Consider the following 20,317-nt stretch of genomic DNA (forward strand, 5'->3'; position numbering starts at 1 on the left):
TATTTTATTTATTTTTTGTGACTCATAATATTATACTGCCATAAAGTAATCTCTTTAGTGCTTAGTGTTGTGAAATGCAGAATAAAATGCATTTAATCGAAAGAAGTTATTCATTTTATAAAATAAATTAAAGGAGTCTTATTATTAAGCATGGTATAAAGTATATTTGAATTGAAAAATGCCAAACTGAAACAGAGAGCCCTACTTTGTAAAGATGTATTCACTTACCATTCTGCCCACTATAATGTGTGACAGAGCGAAGCATCCATGGTGCCAGCAGCATTATAGCAAAACCTAGCAGGGTAGATTAGCTAAGTTTTGCACAGGCGACAAAGGAAGTTTCCAGTCTTTGGAGGAGATGAGTTTGCCAGAACCACTTACCTGTGCAGCTTGTTCCTGATGTGCAAACTTCCAGTCCAGGGACATCCTGCACTGCATGGGGTGTTAGCCCAGCTGTCATCTACACAGCTCTTCCGTAGCAAGTCAAAGCACAACCTGGTGCTAAAGTTGGTTAATATGGGAACTTGTTTTCTATAGCATTTTAAGTGTTCAAAAGTGAAAGACTCTGTGAATGAGGTGATTCCCCTCCTGACGTGGCAGATTCCTTATTTTCCCTCCCCTTCTCATCCTACTCTTCTGCTATTCCTGGCATTGTGCACACTGAGGACTGCAAACCTGAAGGAGTTGGATTCGATGATCCTTATGCCCTTTCAACTCGGGATTTTCTGATTCTGTGATTCTACAGAGTGGAAGAAGTTCTGCTTTTATTTGCACCAATTGGGATTGTCCACATACACCTTTGTGAGCATGTGACTCATTATGCAGTATTAATTTTCTGTCAAATGTTAAATTTATTGGCTCCTGAAACTATATGTTGAGTTCAGTATTTCAAAAGAAGGTTGAAAATCTTGCATGTGGGTTCTGGAAGGCTGCAGGCTGCTTGCAGAAGGATGTTTCTGTAACCTTAATCATTTTTTTACATCAATTGCTAATCTTGGTTAGGGTTTCAGAGAAGGGGCCTGACACTGCCTGCCTTTGCACCAGCCTGAGACAAGAGCCATTGCCATTGCTGCAAGTGCTGCTCTAGAGCTGCCTTTTGTGAAGGAATGGGTGGCACTGAAGGGAAGAGTGGCTGCTGTTCAACAGTCTGAATATGTACTCTTTATATGAAGAATTTCAATTGAAAAAGTGTTCACATCATCAAAGGAAGCATGCAAAATATCACTTAATTAACCATTAGATCAGTGATGCTGATTTTTCATTAAAGTTACAGAAAGTCTATTGAAATGCAAAGCTGATGACTTCTGCGTGACTATTTCTGCATGTAATATTTTTTACATTTACAAAACGTATAGAATAAAATTCGGTACTGGCAGGCCATTGAAATGCAGGATTCAGTCTGTAGTTCAAGTCACAAGTTCAATACACGCTTTTTGTACATGACACAAAGAGAAAGTTGCATTGATCTATACGACGATAGAAGAATTGTTAGGTCTAATTCTGTTTTTTCAGTGTTAGAAGAGGTGTGACAAGGAATCCAAAAGTTCCTTTTTTTAATTTTTTTTTCTACTGCAACAAATGCATACAGTTTTAGCTTGGACACTAGAAAAAATGTCTTCTCATTAAGAGTGGTGAGGCACTGGCACAGGCTGCCCAGGGAGGTGGTGGAGTCAGCATCCCTGGAGGTGTTCAAGAACCACAGAGATGTGGCAATGAGGGATGTGGTCAGTGGGCATGGTGGGGATGAGTTGTGCTTGGATTAGATTACCTTAGAGGTCTTTTCCTACCTTAATGGTTTTATGATTCTGTGTGTAGTAGGGCACAGCAGACTAGCCAAAATCCACCATATTAAATCTCCTGTTTTGCATGTAGATTTTTATAGAAGTCTTGGATTACAGATGGCTTAAAACTGTCACCCACCATTTGAGACAAAGGGGTTTTTTTTGTTTGTTTTATTTTGTTTTGTTTTCTCAGACCATCACCATTTTGGAAGTAGTATCTAGCTGCAATTGCAACATCTACTGATCCAATTTCTGCGTCAGTCGTTGGAAAGAACTGCCATTGACTTCAGTCTGAGCAGGGCAGGGTTTAGCCAAAGGAATTTCTCCCATCTCCCTGGCACTGACAGCTGTTCTGCTATGTCCTGAAGGAGGTCATTCTAGCTCCCCTCTCATGGAAGCGATCTATGGATCAGAGAGTTTGTGTGCCTTGGACTGGCAATTCCTTCCTTTGATTGCCTTTGTTAAGCATTTCATAGAGGTGCAAAAATGTGATGTGTTGATGCAGTACAGCACATCCTGTTTGATATATTATTAAGTATTATTTCAGCATGTATTACTGAATTTTCTTCATTGTATAATCAGTAATTTTGCCATCTGTCCTTACAGTTTCCTGGTAATTTTTTCTTAATGGTGAGAGGTGAGTTATTTTTTGTGGATTCATCATTATCAAATTAGTGATCTCTTCAAATTTAATTGCTTGAATCTTCAATATGTGAGCTTGATCTCACTCTCAAGCAAGAGAACCTGAACACCCCCTTGGTGTCCACTGCTTCTCTGGCATGTTTTCTTTCTTCAGGACATTGTCTTTTTGATGTAATGCACATCTTATCTGGCAGCTGGAATACAAGGCTCCTTGCCTTGTAAGGAACTTCTTGAAATGAAGGAAATCCACATTTCCCACTCAGTCAAGTACCTGCCTGCCTGGCAGGTGTGCCAGCAGCTAACATATTTGCTTTTGAAACAAGGCTGTTGGTGTGGGGAGCAGGGGAAGTTGAAATCTTCTCCCACCCCACCTTCTAGGAATGAAAACACTCATCATGGCTGTGGTCTCACTGGGCTGGAGTTTGGCAGCAGCAGTCACTGAATTTCAGCAGAGTTAAAGCAAGTCCTTGTAATATGCTCATATCACAACAGATTTATACTTACCTTCTTGACCCTTGTATATATGTATTGATGTAAAAATTGGTGGCCACTCCATTTTCCAGATTACAGTGAAAACTGCACCAAGTTCTGTCTAAAGTATCAAAGTGATTGTATTTTGCTAGAGAAGCCAAAATGGAACAGTAAATGTCAGAAAAGTGAACACTTCTGAAACTTAACCATGCTTTGTTCTTATGGCATTCAGATCTCTGTCTGTTTCTAGTATGAATATATTAGTAAAATGTTGGGCTGCAGTTATAATGGTGTTTTGTTTTTTTCTGACTTCTCTTTGGGAAAGATTTATTGGCAGCTACTCCTACTCCAGATTGTTGACATTTTGAAATAGAGGAATGTTTTATTAATTTGGGTCATTCTTGTTAGTTCAGTGGCTTACTTATTAAAGACATCAGTGAGGCTATAAAGCTCAGCTGCACAAAAGCCATTTGGGAACTGAGCTGGTAAACTAAGATAGATTCTAGCAATACAAATTGAATGATGCAGAAATTTTTGTCAAAGCCAAAGTCAAACCTTAATATTACATGCTGACAAAAGTACCATACATATTTGTATAGTTGATTCATTGAGAAAAACTAGAGAAGAGTTGAAAAGACAAACAGATCACATATAATGATTTTTCCCCCGACGCAATGCATAGAATTTAAATCAGACAGCAATAAGAGAGGCTAATTATAATTTTCAATTAAATAGTGGACCTGAGTGAACACTCAATGACTTGGTTATGAGATGGAAATTTTTTGATGGTGATCTACAGTGAAATGGAATGGCTACTTTGTCCAAATAATCCAAACTGATCTTGGTGCACTGGCCTTTCTGAAGACTGTAAGGAATATAATCACTTTTCCAGTGTCAGGAAAGGGAAACCTGACAGTGTAAAGGGGTCTCTGATACAAACTGGATACACAATAGCATCAAAGCACCATGAGAATCATCAGTGTTAACACACATGCTCTGTGACCGAATGTACTCATCGTGCATGAATCTGAGTATCTGAAATATTTGATATGTTTAATCAACCTTTAAAAACATTCTTTTTTCTTTGGCTTTATATCAGAGTGTAGTTGACCTCATATTTGTATCCTTAAGTCAAGGTGAATAAAGCATTATGGAATGTTGCAGAGTAATGAAAGGAGGGTGAGGGACAGCTGGCAGGGCAGCGAGGACTGCACTGCTTCTCAACTCATGCTTGGAGACACCAAATAGCTCCTCAGGCTCATTGTGCCAGGAAATGGCTCCAGCTTTTTTGAGGATGATATAACTAGACTCCATTGTGATTAGGGAAAAGCTAGCTTTGGAGAGTTATGCTTGCCCAAGAGTTGTGGCCCTGTAGAAGCGCAGGCAGCAGAAATTACAAAAGGTACCAGGATTCTTTTATGTAATTTCTCACATTTGGTTTAAGAAGGAGAGTATAGATCTTCAGTCTGTCTCTCTGCATTCAACCACAGGAGGATCAGTAAGCATGAACCAGTGAACAAGAGGAATTATACTGTGCTCCTCTCCCTTTTCTCCTTGTCTAGCCTATAAACTTCAAAATAGTAAGTATAGGAAAAAGAGCAAATGCAAGTCCTTGTCTTTTCTGAGTTCTATAAAGACTGGATTTCCATTTTGGAAATTCAAACTATGTGAATAGGAACTGTTGAATCATGGCCTGAAGCACTGATTGATCACCTGAGGTGAGCACTGAGTCAGCCACAGGAGCACAGGTGAAGGCAATGCACCTGTGTGACTGAAAGGGGTGGAGGCTGGTGCCACCTCTCCCAGGCCCCATTTAAGGGCTGACCAGCGTTGGGGAAGGATCTCTTGTGGGAGATCCCTCCCGTGTGGAGTTTCAGGTGAGCCTCAACCTTTTGTGACAGGTGAGCCATTCCTAATTTACCAGGTGTCTTTATACCATCTGGGTAATCTGTCCAAAAATATGCTATCCATCTTTGCTGTACTCCTTGGGTGCTATTCATTCAGGATATTCACCCTACACTATGATACACTCAACCTACCTATTTCTGATGAAGAGATGAAAAATATGTGAAAAAGTTACCTATTTTCCATTAAAGAACACCTTTAAAATGTGGATAACAAGAACACACACAAAAAGACAGTCCTTTACTAAGAATGAAACCCAAAATGTACAGACTCTTCTGTAGTTCATAGGAAACTGAATTCACGTTTAAAATCTAACATAATCTAACATAAGCTGTATTTGTATTTATCTAATCTAATCTAACATAAGCTGTATTTGATGAATGTTATCAGTTGTAAAAGGGAGACCTGGATACTTGTGACACAAACTTCTGTTCTGGAAGAAATCTTCAGCAACACTTAAAAAGTTCATAGCAGTACATAACAGATTGTACTTCTACAGGAAATATGGAAAATTCTTCCCTACCTTTTGCAGAGCATTCAAAGGTTGCTTCCTTTCACTGTGAGGGGGAATTGTATTAAAATTCAAATTTAAAAATGAAAAATCTATTTTTCCAAAAGATTTGAATAAAAGCAACCCACTGTCCAACAAAATTTGCATAATGAGAGAAATGTCTTAGAAACCTATTTCAATTTTTGTCCATCTGTATTGACTGTAGAGAGACATAAACCTAGACAGCTATCTGCCAGCTGTCTGCTGTGAAGCTGCATGAAACACTTCCAATACCTGCTGGTTTCCCTTAAGAAAGGGCACTAGGATGGCTTTTTAGAGAGCTGATTCTTCAGAAAAATATAGCCTGCACTGTGGAGACTGGGAAATTAAACAACTCCAATGTTAAATGCCTCCTTTTTTTGCATCTTCAGCATCGCAAAGTTGGTTCCCTACCTGTCCTGTAGGTGAGGAAGCTGGAACATCTTTTCTGTGCTAAATAAGACTACTCTTCCATTTGCAAATCTATTCACTGCTATCGCTCTGTAGAGTTAAATGCAGTTATAATTATATTTCTTAAGGAAATTGGGCCATTCCTCATATAAGAGAACAGAGAGACTTCCACTACCTCCAATGGGTATTAGGCTGGTCTCCTTACAGACCATGGAATGACAAATTTACTTCTATCAATTTGAGTTGAAGTGACAGTGTAACACCAAATCTGCTTGTAGTCCCAGCTAAAGATTGGCAACATTTATGAGGTATCAACAGTGATGTTTTCAGAAGCTCAAAGCATATTGTTTATGGCATGTTGTTTGCAATTATAATGACAAAATTGCTACATTAATATAAAAATAATTTCAACTAATTGAATTTTCACATGACTAATGGATCAACTGGGAGATAGTGATGAGTAGATTGTAGCCTCATGGGAACAAGAAGGAACTCTGCCATGTACTGAGTACAGGAAATAAAATAGAGGAAAGGAAGCATTAGCCTGCTAGTGGGGTTTGCATGGTTGCGGTGGGTTGCTAGTTCAGACCCAGCTAGAACAGGCCTTCAGAGGTGCCCAGAGGTCATTCCGTGAGCTGAAGGAATATGAAAAAAAGGACTGTGTGCCAGTCCTACTGAACAAGTTGCCAAAATCCAGAGAATGCCAGTTTGTGTATACCTGGTGCTAGGATTTGGTTATTGATGATGTGACTCTAGGAGGTGGGCAGTAATTAAAATTAATTTAAAAGATAGAGGAGAAATCAAAAGAAAACAAAATGGATATTGATGCTGCAGCATGGGACAGGTGAAAACCTTAGGGTTAAAGGAGACACGTGATGCCAAGCAGTTCAGAATTTACAACAGTGAAAAGTCTTATGGAAGATAACATTAGGATTAGGAAAGTTCTGAGGAATAATTCTCTGAAAGAGTTGGCAAATGAGATTAAAAGGGCTTCAAAATATTTTTGAGGGAAAAATATTGCACAGATGGAAAGATGCATCTGGAGACCTGATATTTTTCTTCCATTTCTAGACAAGGCATCTGTAACATTAACAGCTGCAGACAAACATGGCACATCAGGTTCTTATCTTTCAGCAATGAAGTTATGTATCATGTAAGTATATCAGAATAATTTTGACAACAAGATGTTTAGGACATGAGTAAATAACTGATGTGCATAAAATAATGAAGATTGAGGAGAAAGGGCCCCACATTCATGTGAGTGTTTTTTTGTTGTTGTTTTTTTAAAAGCTATATTCATGTGTTTTTCAATGTGCATTTGATGATTTACTGCAAACTTAAGCATCTGATTGGTAGCATACGTATGTTGTTTTATTGTGCTTTTCTCTCTTCTCTTTTTTTTTCCTCCCTGGTAAAGGAATTGATTACAATGGAATAGATAAAAAACTTCAAATGAGGCTGTGAAAGATGTTTCTCCAGTAGCATACACAAGGGAATTTGTCAAACTGTGCAGAAAAATGTCACTCCAATTGCACTGTTATCTTCTCTGGTCTGAATTCGGTTAAAATTAGAGGGAACGATAGAGAGCTGGGGTTAGTGATATGCTACGTGAACAGAAAATATTGACTTCAAAGATCCATGACACAAAAAGAAGATGAGGTGGCCACAAAAAGGAATACCTGGAGGGTCAGAACCAGCAAATCACAGTCCTGACTTGCTTTCATATTTCTACAGCTGTCTAGCACCAGCTCTGCCCAAGATTTTCTGTCAGTTCTTTCTATGAGTTAAGACAGTTTTCTAACAACTCAGTACCATGGTTTGTGCCTATGCACTGGACAGTATAACACAGCCTGGGGAAGCTCTGTTCAAGACTGAGTGCTCTATTTCCATGTCTATGCACGAGTTCCTGCAGGAGCCTAGTGAGGTACCTGAGAGCATCTGAAACACTCTTGTGAGACTTGAATAGTTTTGGCACAAAAAATGTGTGGGGCTGTGGGATGTTCTAGGGTATCTCAGATGGCTCTAGACACATTTAAGGACCTTAAACGTAGTCTGGATCTGTGTTGACTGTAATAAAAATTTGGAAGTGTGCACAGACTGGATGACCTTGCAATTTAAGTGTTTTCTGCCTCTATGTTTTTGTACTTCTATGTGTTACTTCCTCATTTACATTTTCCACTCACTATGCTGCTTCTCCTGTGCCTTTTCCTATGGTACTGAACTCCGTGCTTGCATGCTTTCCTTTGAGTGTTCTTCAAAGCATTGTGGCTTTGGAGCATGCAGACATTTCTGCCAGACAAGTGAGCCCATTCTGCACAAACAAGGAGAAAATCTGCTTCTTCAAAGTGATAGAAGTAGTTACACAAGGAAGAACAAAACAGCTGAAGTATTTACATGTGGGTTAGTTTAAGGCCTGCATAAACATCTGGACTGCTTAATAGTTTGGCCAGCTGATTTATCTAGTGCTTATCACTTACCTCTGAGGAACTAATTCTAGATCCCCGTTGAAAGAGAGTACTTGAAATTTAACTCAACTTTATTAATTAGTCTCAGCATAAGCAATATTCATCTAAGATAAGACAGTAAGAAACAAAACTGAGTACAAAGCCCAGTTTAAGCCATCATATTGTTATAAGTTACGTATATGTATTTCACACAAATCACATTAAATTACATTGAAACGTGAGCCCAAATTAACATAATGAGATTCAACAAGGCACTTGAATTGGGCCAAGATGGGGAGAAGAGCTCATCGAAAGGACTTGTGGGTCTTGATGGACAGCAAGCTGGACGTGAGCCAACAGTGCCCTGGGCTGCATAAACAAAGGAGTGGCCAGCAGAGATAGGGAGCTGATTGTCCTTGTAAGGCCTCATCTGGGATACTGTGTCCAGGCCTGGGGCCCTCAACTCAGGAAGGATGTGGAGTTGTTCGGGGTGTCCAAAGGAGGGATGGAGTACCTTTGCTATGAAGACAGGCTGAAAGATATGGGCTTGTTCAGCCTAGAGAAAAGAGTACTCCAGGGAAACATCACTGCAGTCTTTCAGTAACTAAAGGGAGCATGTAAACAGGAGGGAGACTGAATTTTTACATGGTCTGATAGTGATAGAACTAGGGGAAATTGTGTTGAACTAAAAGAAGGGAGATTTAGGTTAGATGTTAGGTTGAAGTTCTTTACTCAGAAGGCATGGAAGCCCTGGCATAGGCTGGCCAGAGAAGCTGTGGGTACCCCATTCCTGGAGGTATTCAAGGCCAGGTTAGGCAGGCCCTGAGCAGCCCATGGTAATGGGGTTGGGACTCAATGGGCTTTAAAATCCCTTTCAGTCCAACCATTCTGTGACTCTATGATTACTATAGAATTATAAATGGCAAAAATAAAAATAATTTTAATTGTACAGACAAGATCCAAAATCAGTTCATCTGAAGAAATATACAGGACAGGCAAGATAGATTCAAGGCAAATCCCAGGTTATAGCTGATTATTTCTGATATTAAAAATGGGTACTGTAAATTGTCTGGCAAATTACTGAGATAGTTTCACTGTTGCACATTTCTCACCAAAAGTGCTTATTAAAATACTACTAAAAAAAGTGTTTAAATCATCAGCACAATATCATGGCTAGTAGATACTGGAAAAGCGTACTTGACTTTCCACGATGAAAATGTGTAGCTAGTTAATCTGTAACTCCAGAAAATTCTTACAGACAAAATCCAGCCCTGTTCCCTCCCAAGGGTCTGAGGAAGTCCCTGATATTCTTACAAGGCACTCTGAAAAAAGTACAGAGCCAAACATCACATTCAAAAGCTCTCAAAAGACATGTTTTTTTACTGTTTGCTATAATCATCCATCATTAACTCAAAGTATGGTTATGGAAGCACTGGACAAAAGAAATACTTCATGTGCGATGAAGTCGCAAGATAAAATTAACCAAAGTAAATACTTTGCTACCTTGGTTTCCTATGCTGTTAAGTTTATAAGTAACTTGGGAAAGGATGGAAATGTAATGAGGAAAAATTCCCCTACCATTCTGTAGTAATAAACAGTGTGAGTGGTTATAAGAAAAGGCTGCTCCTTTCACAGGTATTTTGAATCATTTGTTTTCTCATCCACTTAGCTTTTTAATGGCTTATTATCTGTGTTATTTTTTAATTATTATTATATCTGTGTTTTAGATGTTTGATGGTGGGCTTTCTGATTCTGCAAGTGCATGTTACCTGTTACCAGCTGCACAAACAAGTGAACTTAGAGTAGACATGGGAGGATGTTGTGTGGTCTGTAATGAGAACAGTTTGGCTGAAAAAGGGAAGAGGCCTGGGGGAGGGAGGGAAGCTTCAATTTATTTTTGTTGGGCAAATAATAACCTGGATTTGCTGTGGCGGCTTGGCACCTGAAAAGTGTCAGTATGCATTTAGAAACTGATTTTGATTACATCTTCAGTTGCAATTTCAGAATAATTAAAAATGATGTTTCTTGAACTCTCCAGAATTATTACTTATTTTTTTCTACCTTTGCCAGGTCCTCATCTTAAGCATCAGGAAACGTTATGGAAATAGGTATTTGATTTTTAGAAAAGCCCATGATGGGGGTGGGGGGTGGAACTAGATCATCCTTAAGGTATGTTCCAATCCAAGACATTCCGTGATAGGAGACAGAAATGAGAAATGCCATTGAGAGGCGAAGTCAGATAAAATGAGCTTCTATTTTTTACTCTGCTATTGACATTGAAACTTTTGACAGTTCCTTTAATCTATCTTTTCTGTGTTGTGCATAGGTAGGACTGGAAAAGTAGAACTTTTCTCAAGAATATGTTCCATCTTCGAACTATTACTTTTTCAATGAACAAAGGATGAAAACACAAAAAAGAGCCTTTTTCTTTTCCCACTTTCCCAAACTTTTACTCTTCCAGCTTTTATGGAACTGAGAAACAGTAGAAGAGTGGGAAGAAACAAAGGAGAAGAACAGATTTCACTTTCAAAAGTAACACATTCTCCTTTACATGCTTGACAATGATTTCCAGACACAACACTTTCTCTTGAAAAGTTGCTCTTCTAAGACTCTTCTACTGTTTCACAGATGGTAAGGTGACAGGTGAAACCTGCATGGAAAGCACACACACAGCTAAGTCTTGTGACAGAAAGCTTTGACAAAAATCTTGACACTTTTTTTTTTTTTGGAGAATTTTAATTTGTAAAAGTTATATCCCTGTCTAACACAGAACTTCTGTTTTAAAGGTTTTTGGTCCAGTCTTACTTTCAGATGGAAATTACGTTAGACAAACGTTGGCTGTTTCTCACTGTGTATGTGATAGTGTTCCCAAAGGGCTCCTGTAAGAGCCATCTTGCCTGTAGTCACTTCCTTCTCCTTGCAAGAGAAGAGTTAACCTCAGATGACCAATAACCACAAGAGTGAAGAGTCAAATTATTAAACCAATTAAAGGCACTGAAAAACAGCATCTAAAGCTTGAGTTATGATAGAGGTTTTCATATGTAATTCCCAGTGCATTACAGATACAATTTAGGTGCCAGTGTCCAGCTCCAAGCCCTAAAATTGATAAGATCACAAGAGGCTAAATCTTTTTGGAAAAAAAACCAAACACTTTAAGTGCAAGAAGTTCTTCAGGTGTGCTTATCCAGATGTGCCTAAAATGATGTTGGGGGGTTCCCAGACAGACCTTTATGTGGCCTTCCTGAAGTCCTTCTCTAGCTAGAGTGTTAAAACACACACATGAGTGTGTGTGTGCCTAAATCTCCCTATTTAAATTGGCATGTCACCATCAATTATATGAAGATATCACCTGCAAATGCTGCTTTAAACTTCCTATTCTATATTTTGATAAAGCAATTTCGCTTTAGCGAGGTGGCCTGGTTAAATAAACATTAGAAAAACGTCCACCCAGAACTATCTGTCAAGATATAAAGTAGATATCTCTCTTGCAGATTGGGTTTTACAAAATTGTTTCAGTATTCCCATGTATCTATGGATAAATCTTGATCTCAAGTGAAATATTGTGAATCAAATCATGACAGTCTTGACTATGTAATTAATGTTAGCATGTATCTGTAATGTTTGATTCCTACGAATGACAAAATTAAAAACTTCATTACCTGTATTGTTCTCAGTGGAAAAGGAAGCATTTAAATGTTCCATGGTGATATTTACACTCGCTTAATCACTTGTATTTACAAATTGTCTAAATTATCTTGCTGTAGAAGAGGGTGGGGACCACAGCCCATGAGTAAAAATAAGAAGTTTATACTTCAAATGCCTTTGTCAGGGGTGATTCAGTGGTGTTTTCACATGACAAAAATCCACTGCTGTTCAAATATCTTCCTCTCTTAAATCACAGACACCTTGGTGTAGCTTGAAATTTTTATATTACATCATGCCAGTAGGCAAGAGAAAGTGCTGTTATTATTTTATGAGAATAAGATGGATGAGCTAGGAATGTGACTTCTCTTGTTGTCTTTGGGCTTGACATAGTGTCCATGGTAAAATGATCCTTATCCATCCATAAAATCATAGAATTACAGAGTATCTCATGCTGCAAAGAACTTAAAAGGATCATCAAGCCTGACTCCTGGCTCCACACAAGAAGTCTATTTCCATACTGAACTATAACTTGTTCTGCTTTCCAGGATGAGTATTCCTATTTAGGTATGTGCTCAATGTAAATATATTCTGGACCTGGATTTTGAGTTCCCGAGTGACTCCCACTTTTATATCAAACTAAACTGTACTATGGTTCCACACTGTTGACGCAATACAGACTACTTGGCTAATGTGTGGAGCAGCTCCAATGGAGTGCATGGTCTGCTGGGCAGCCCTCCTCACCTTTCTACACCGATGACATCCTATCTATTTCTTAGGAAAATCACAACCCACAGACTTCAGCTCAGGGCCTGTGAAAGCAGGTAACTTTACATTTGTTTGAGAGAGGACAATAGATTTAAATGAGATATTTTGCATTGCTTGCATTTGTAGCTGATATGTTTTTCAAAAGGCTCACAAAGGTTCACAGTGGTAATGGGACAGGGAGCTTGGACCTGGGGAAAGATTTCTTCAGGAAGATGATAAAACTTGTCATTTGATTTACTTTTATTTTTTCAGATAATATGTGATTTTTTTTAATTGAGCTAGATGGATATAAAAGATTGACAAAATACAATATAGACTAAGAACATTGATATATGAATGCATAGAAAATAAATATACACTAATAAATTTCTAGACAATTTGTTATCAATTACCCCATTAAGTACTCCAAATTATAAACTTCCATCTTATTTATTTTGGTAATTCTCAAGTATTTCTTTATATCCTATTTGTAAAAGAGAAGAGAGCATTGAACAAATGTGGTTCAATCATTTTGATGAGAACTGGAGAAGTTATTTAAATTTAGAAGTAGAAGAATAATTGTCCTTTTATGTCATCTCTTTAGAAATTATATATTAAAAAGTAGGTTTCCTTGTCTTGTCTTATTAAGAATAATAGTATACTAAAAAGGTATTCCAAGACAAAGCTGAAGTTCACATATACTTTTAAAATGTTATTGGATCCTAAATAAGAATATCGTTTCATAAATTGAAAATCCCCCCAGACATGGAGATCAATTTATTTGTCTCATTAACAGAGAAAATGATTTTCTAAAAATATTTTCTACTTATCAAAACAGAACATATACATAAATGTAATGAAATCAATTTAAAATTAAATTTAGACATTGCAATAAAAATCTTTTGATATAATAAACAGTTTAAGAATTTGCAGATAGATTTGGTATGGGCTGCATGGCCTTCTTTTTCTTTCCAGTCTGATGAGCAATCACAGCTATAACATCTCCAAAAAATGAAAAAATTAATAGAATAACCAACTCTGAGTTAAAGAAGTGATTTTTTTTTCAGATGAGAGGAATATGGAATGTGCCATTTTAACCTTTGCAAACAGAAACCAAAAACTGATGGCACTGACGCTGGTGCCCAGAAAAGCTATGGGTGCCCCATCCCTACAGGAACTCAAGAATGGGTTGGGTGAGCCCTGGACAGTGTGAGATGGTGAGGGGCAACCAGCCCATGGCAGGGAATTGGAGCTCAAGGATCTTTAAGGTCCCTTCGAACCTAAGCCATCCTATGATAAGTTTATGAAATTGTGAAGATTATTTAAACTTTTGCATTAGCCTGCAATTGCAGTTCTGCAAAGGGCTGCTCCTGCACTTTACTCACCCATCCAGGAATGTTATTTACAGGTTAACATATCTTTGCTCAGTACAAGTTTTCAGCTGCATTTTAAAGAGTTAATAAAAGCATCAGTAATGCTTAGAGTTCCTGTAAGACAATGAAACACTCACACCTCTTCATTACTCCCTGTAAAATCCCTTGCAGGAGTCAAAGAGTGTATTTCATTTTTCAAACAAGAAAATGGAGAAGCTGAATATTAAGGTGTAAGTGCAGGCAACCTTCAGGGAGATAGAAGGTGCCAGCCCCATGAAGCCACCCCATGCACCCTCTGAGCAACTCCAGTATGAGTCAAGGTACAAACACTCACACAGAATTCAGGAAGTTCTGGCAGTGCATGTTGTGTGGGCAGATCTCCATGAACATCTATATCAACATTTCCACCTCCCTGTCTCCTAGGTCTTCATCTAGATTTTCACTATATATCTATCAGATACATTTATCTTGAAGTAGCCAGTGGATGTGGATTTGAAGTTGGATCCTCTACAATATTAATGAGTGGCTTCATCCACAGGACAGCTGGAAGTTTGTTGTTATTTTTTTCCCAATCTTTCCTACTACTGGAGAGACATTCTAGGCTTCAATGGTCCTGATGAAGATTTTGCCACTGTGCTGATCTAACTGTCCCAACGGTTTTGATGAAATGGCAATTTACATCAAAAAAAGATTCATCAAAAAAAGATTCATCAAAAAAGTCTCAGATCAGCTCAACCTTAAAATCCCTGTACTGAGGCTTATAGCACTTGGGTTAAGACACCCCGTGGTAGGTCATTTTGCTTTCATATTTACAGCTAATTGCATGATGTAAGATAATAACACAGAAAAAAAAATCTTGTTATATGTGCATTGTTGCAGACTCCAGAATCTGCTTTCAAGTGGAAGCATTTTTAGAGGCCTCCATTAAAAACATGTGTCACAGCACTCAGCAGCTCTTAGCAAGCAAGGTTGAAGTAGATTATGTGATCTGTGCCTGGGAAAAGAAGAGCCATAAAGTGACATGATTTCACCTCCAAGACTGGTACAGTCTCTGTCCAGCTTCACTGGTATTTTTACTGACAAACCTCTAAAACTAGTAAAACTGTGAGAGTTAAAATAAAGTTAAATGTGTGTGAACAATAGGCACCATGCTCTGGCACATGAGTAATCCCTACTGATGAGTCCTGCAGGTTTGTGTTCAAAAAAGCAGACAGCATGGTGAGAGTAAGATGTGGCATATAGAACAAGCCTGCTGCTGCATCAGAGTCACCGTACAAAGAAGACCTGTAACGGTGTGTGAAATGACTGTGGATCTGCATGATGTTTTGAGCCCCAGATATGTATCCAAGAATGCTCGGTCCTTGTGCTTCACTGTTTTCTCATGGAGAGCCAAACTATGGTCTGTAATGCTCAGCAGATGGTTGTGAATCACTTGAATAGCTGGCATTTTTCTTACATGTAGGGTGATCCCAGTGTCTGGAAATTTGCTAAAATGATTACACAACCTGTGCAGAACTATTAAGAGAGAGATAGTCATATAGAAATCCTTTGATGTACCTTAACTGTAGCTGAACTCTGTGTTTCTTTAACCTTCTGATAGGAACACTGCCTTTGTAGCATTGACTGAATGTTAAGGATTAGAGTGTAAATGAAATTTGATCAAAAAACTAAGAAAACAGTTTTGTTGTAACAGTAACTGAAAAGGTATATTGGCCATTTAGGGGTGCTCAAGTAGGGACTTGCACAAACACTAGGCTGGAGGAAACAGTGGGACAGCCATTCATTTCATTTTCCTAATCATTAAGGATTGCCAGTTGAGATTATGAAAATATACAGTCAATTGGTGGCTTTTCTTTGTATACAGTAATATGGGAAAAGTTACATCTACGCAACACATTTTCCTTCTTTTCTGGCTTTCTACATAAACAATTTAAGAAAAGTGGACATTCCCATGTGTCAACCTCACAGTATATTTTTCCTGACAAAGTAATTACTTTGTTTGTTTATGTAATTACTTCTGCTATACAATCAAGGGCATTAGTTGTGTTTAAAAATGTGGCCTAATTATATATTTTTAAAGTGCTGATTTGTAATTGACTATTGAACCTTGCTGCTAGATGCAGAGTTATTGTTCATGTACATCAAAAACTTCCCTAGGATCTTCTGCAGTTCTTCAGGGCCAGGATGGATGATCTCTCTCCAACTGAGGGCCTTGATGTTCCTTTTCATTTTGAATGCTCCTACTGATTTTCCACCTCTGCTATTATCTTACATTGAGGTCTTTACTTCTTCTGGAACTAATTTCTGGAAGTTTGAATCACTTAGAAGGGACAATCTTGGTGCTTATTTTTAATACTTTTTGGTACGTGTGAGTATGAAACATTTTTTCTCATATAATTTGGCAGCCAAGATGACTGTGTGTACCCAGTAGGACATGGTACATGCTCAGGACTCTGCTTTCTCCTTGTTTTGCCCTGAAACACAAGATAATTTCTCTGTCTGCAATTCTTTAAAGTGAAGATCAGATATTTCCTTTTCTGCACTCCAGCTCAGCTTTCATTTAACTATGCCATACCATTAATTCAAAGAGCTAAGCTAGGCTTGAGGTGAAGGTATTTAGAGGATGAAGCAGCAGAAGGCAAGGCAAGGTAAAAAAAAAATCATCTCAAATGCTTGTAAGGAGGTCAGAGTTTGAATGAGTAAGAGACTCCAGACTCCTAATTTTGGGCTAGTTTTGAGTCCTTTTCCACATCAGTGTGAAGGTCTAGAGCCCACCTCTGTCCCATTTGAACCTGGGCTAACAGCTGTTTTCAGAAGAAGCACCCAAAAGTGCTCCTTTCCTAGCTTGCAAAACTGCATATGGAAGCACAGTGTTCTTGACATTACATTTTGAAAGCAGACAGGAAGCTAAAGGAAGTCTTTAACTTTGATTAAAATCAAATACAATGCAATATGCTTTCTTGTGTGTACCTAAACTTGACAGTTCTCTTCCCTTTATTGTATTAAGGAAAGACTTTCACCATGGAGGAATGCATGAAGCAATGATTAGGTTTTGCATTTGCTTAAGTGCCAAGCTTCTGTCAAAAATAATCACACATCACTTCTTAAAAACAGTTTAACAATGATAAAACTATTTTAGTCCCCATATTAAGTGCATTTTAATCAGCTTTTTAGTAGCTATAAAGAATGAAAAGCCAGCAAAGTAAATGCAGAAAACCTGAGCAGAAATCAGCATAAGGTCATTATCTTCTCCGTGTTGCTGTGGAAGTTTTAACTTGCATTTAACTCACATCTTTAACTCAAAGATGACAGGTTTCACTGCCTTCTAGGAACTTCAAATATTAGCTTTTTTGATTGAACAATTTATATGAAAGCAGCAGTTTAATTTTATTTTCTCATCAAACCTTAAATCAAAATACAAGAGTGAAGATAAACTAGTAAATGCAAAATAGCTGTCACAATTTTATAAGTTTTGTTGTCAGCTGCTGTTCAACAGCAAGATGATTTTTGCCCCATTCAGGTGACATCCAATGAGCTCACATAGGACTAAAAACTTACAATGTCGTTACTACCTTTACAAGGCTGTATATCAATGAATCCTCCTACAGAGCAAACTTCAGCAGACCACGATGTCTATAAGTGACATTTTACACAGTGCGTTGTACCACGGGGCATAATGGCTTGAAGAATGTAGAGAGGAAAAGGACCTGGGGGTGTTGGTTGATGCTCGGCTCAACATGAGCCGGCAGTGTGCCCAGGTGGCCAAGAAGGCCAACAGCATCCTGGCCTGTATTAGAAATAGTGTAGCCAGCAGGAGCAGGGAGGTGATCATCCCCCTGTACTCAGCTCTGGTACGGCCGCACCTCGAGTACTGTGTTCAGTTTTGGGCCCCTCACTACAAGAAGGACATTGAGGCCCTGGAGCGTGTTCAGAGAAGGGCAACAAAACTGGTGAGGGGCCTGGAGCACAAGTCTTATGAGGAGCGGCTGAGGGAGCTGGGATTGTTTAGTCTGGAGAAGAGGAGGCTCAGAGGAGACCTTATTGCACTCTACCACTTCCTGAAGGGGGGTTGTGGTGAGGAGGGGGTGGGCCTCTTCTCCCTGATAAATAACGACAGGACGAGAGGGAATGGCCACAAGTTGCGCCGGGGAAGATTTAGATTAGACCTGAGGAAGCATTTTTTCTCTGAAAGAGTGGTCAGGCACTGGGATGGCCTGCCTAGGGAGGTGGTTGAGGCACCATCCCTAGCGCTGTTCAAGAAGCGTTTAGATGAGGTGCTAAGGGATCTGGTTTACCCTTAGTGGGTAGGGATAGTGATAGGAGGATGGTTGGACTAGATGATCTTGTAGGTCCTTTCCAACCTTATGAACCTATGAACCTATGAACCATGTTAATGACTTTCGCTGATGAATCTGCTTTCATTTTTGCAAGAAGAGGAGAGCAGACATTTTAGGAAGTTGATTATTTTAGTTATAGTATAATTAGCTAGTACTTGGGGCTGTTTGCAGATGCAGGGAAAGCTTCCCACCAGAAATAACTCAAGAGGTAAAACTCTACCTACTTTTTTTATTTACGGAAAGGATCACTAGAGAGGACCAAAGTTGGAACGGCATGATGAGCTCTGTGTTTGAGAGATGTAGGCTCAGCAGTGAAGCCACTAACTGATAGTAATGAAGTGCCTACTCAGGAAAATGCCCATCCCTTTGCCAGCAATGGTAAAACTCATAATTCTATGCAGTGACACCCAGGAGAAATGGTTAAAGCCGCAGGATTTTCCTGCCTACTATCTTCCTGCAGAGCTATGTATCTGATCTAGGTTGGCACACACGAGTTTAGCAGGGCTATACCAATTTACACTGATATGGCTGGTAATAACTTTAAAAGCAAACAAAAGGTATCTGATAGATGACACAGCTGGAAGCACTATTATATTGTGACCTGGATTCCCCTTTTTAAAATCATTCTGCTCATAGATTTTTACACACCACTGGATTTGCTATGCTGTTAAATTTCTTATTTCCAAAACAGAGTTTTCCAATTACTGTTGTATAAAAAAAAAAGACATTTTTCTCCCATATATACAATTGTAAAAATATATTTTTGTCACTGGGAAGCTTTCAGCACATTTTTCTTCTTCAGAATTCTGATGATTATAACACAGCAATGTTTGCATGGAACAGAAATTATCAGAATATCTACCTATTCACAGTACTCAATGAAACAAACACAAATCTTCCTCCCTGTGTGAAGACACAACATAGTTAAAGGGACGGGGCATGGGGGCTGAAAGCAGGAGCTCCATCCTCACACCCAACTTCTGCCATCCTAGGCGGAAGTGACATGACTCAAACTCCTTGGTGTGCAGGTGTGGGTGCATCATCACTTCCTTGGGTGGGGCAAGGATCAGGTTCCTGGTCAACTCATAGTTTATTTCTTTAGAAGCCAATACTAGGAACCAGTACAAGGATATGTGAACACCACACTAACTCTGCTAGAGCACTTTAATAGAAAGGCACTTCTCTTAGAAACATCATTGACATAATAACAGCTGTAGAGCCTTCTGCAAATATTGGAGGAAACCATAAAAAATTCACTTTTTTATTCTATTATTTTTCCTTTTTTTTTTCCCTGAATTGGTTGAATTATTGACCACCCGCTGAACAACACTGGTTTATTTTAGTGATCAGGCAGTTTCTTACCATCTATTAAAAACCACCACGCCATGAATGGCATCCATAAAGTCTGTACACTTAACAGATGATCCGATCACCATGCTTCACCTTGGTTCGACTGACAGGACATCTCTTGATGGTTTTACTGAAAATAGAATTTTTCCTGTAGAAAAAGGATAGGAATCATCCAGCTATGCTCTGTTTTCTGCCAGGTCATGTAGGGAGCCTAAATCCTAGCACATTATTAAATAATTCATTGCCATGAGCAAAGGTAAGAAACAGAAAGGGAATTTTTACTTCAGAGCTGTGCAAGAGACTACTACTTCAGCAGTAGAGAAAATGTTTTTATTCACTCCCTGGGCATTGCTGAGCACTGACATTGCTGGGGGGGCTGGACCAAGAAGGACTGATGAGGCCACATCTGGAATACTGCGGCCAATCCTGGGCTCAGTTAAAAAAAGACAGATCTCCTAGAAAGAGTTCAGTGAAGGGCAACAAAGATAATGAAGGACCTGAAGCATCTCCCATATAAGAAAAGGCTGAGAAACCTGATTCTTTCATTCTAGAGAAGAGAAAACTGAGAGCATCTGATCAAAGTTTTATAAATATCTAAAGTACGGGAGGCAATTGTATGAGGCCAGAATCTTTTCAGGACAAGGAGCAATGGCCTAAAACTAAAACAAAGGAAGTTCCATACAAA

Source organism: Cyrtonyx montezumae, unplaced genomic scaffold, assembly GCF_038088225.1.
Source record: "Cyrtonyx montezumae isolate F1298 unplaced genomic scaffold, pur_monq_1.0 scaffold_13, whole genome shotgun sequence".
NCBI classification, from domain to species: domain Eukaryota; kingdom Metazoa; phylum Chordata; class Aves; order Galliformes; family Odontophoridae; genus Cyrtonyx; species Cyrtonyx montezumae.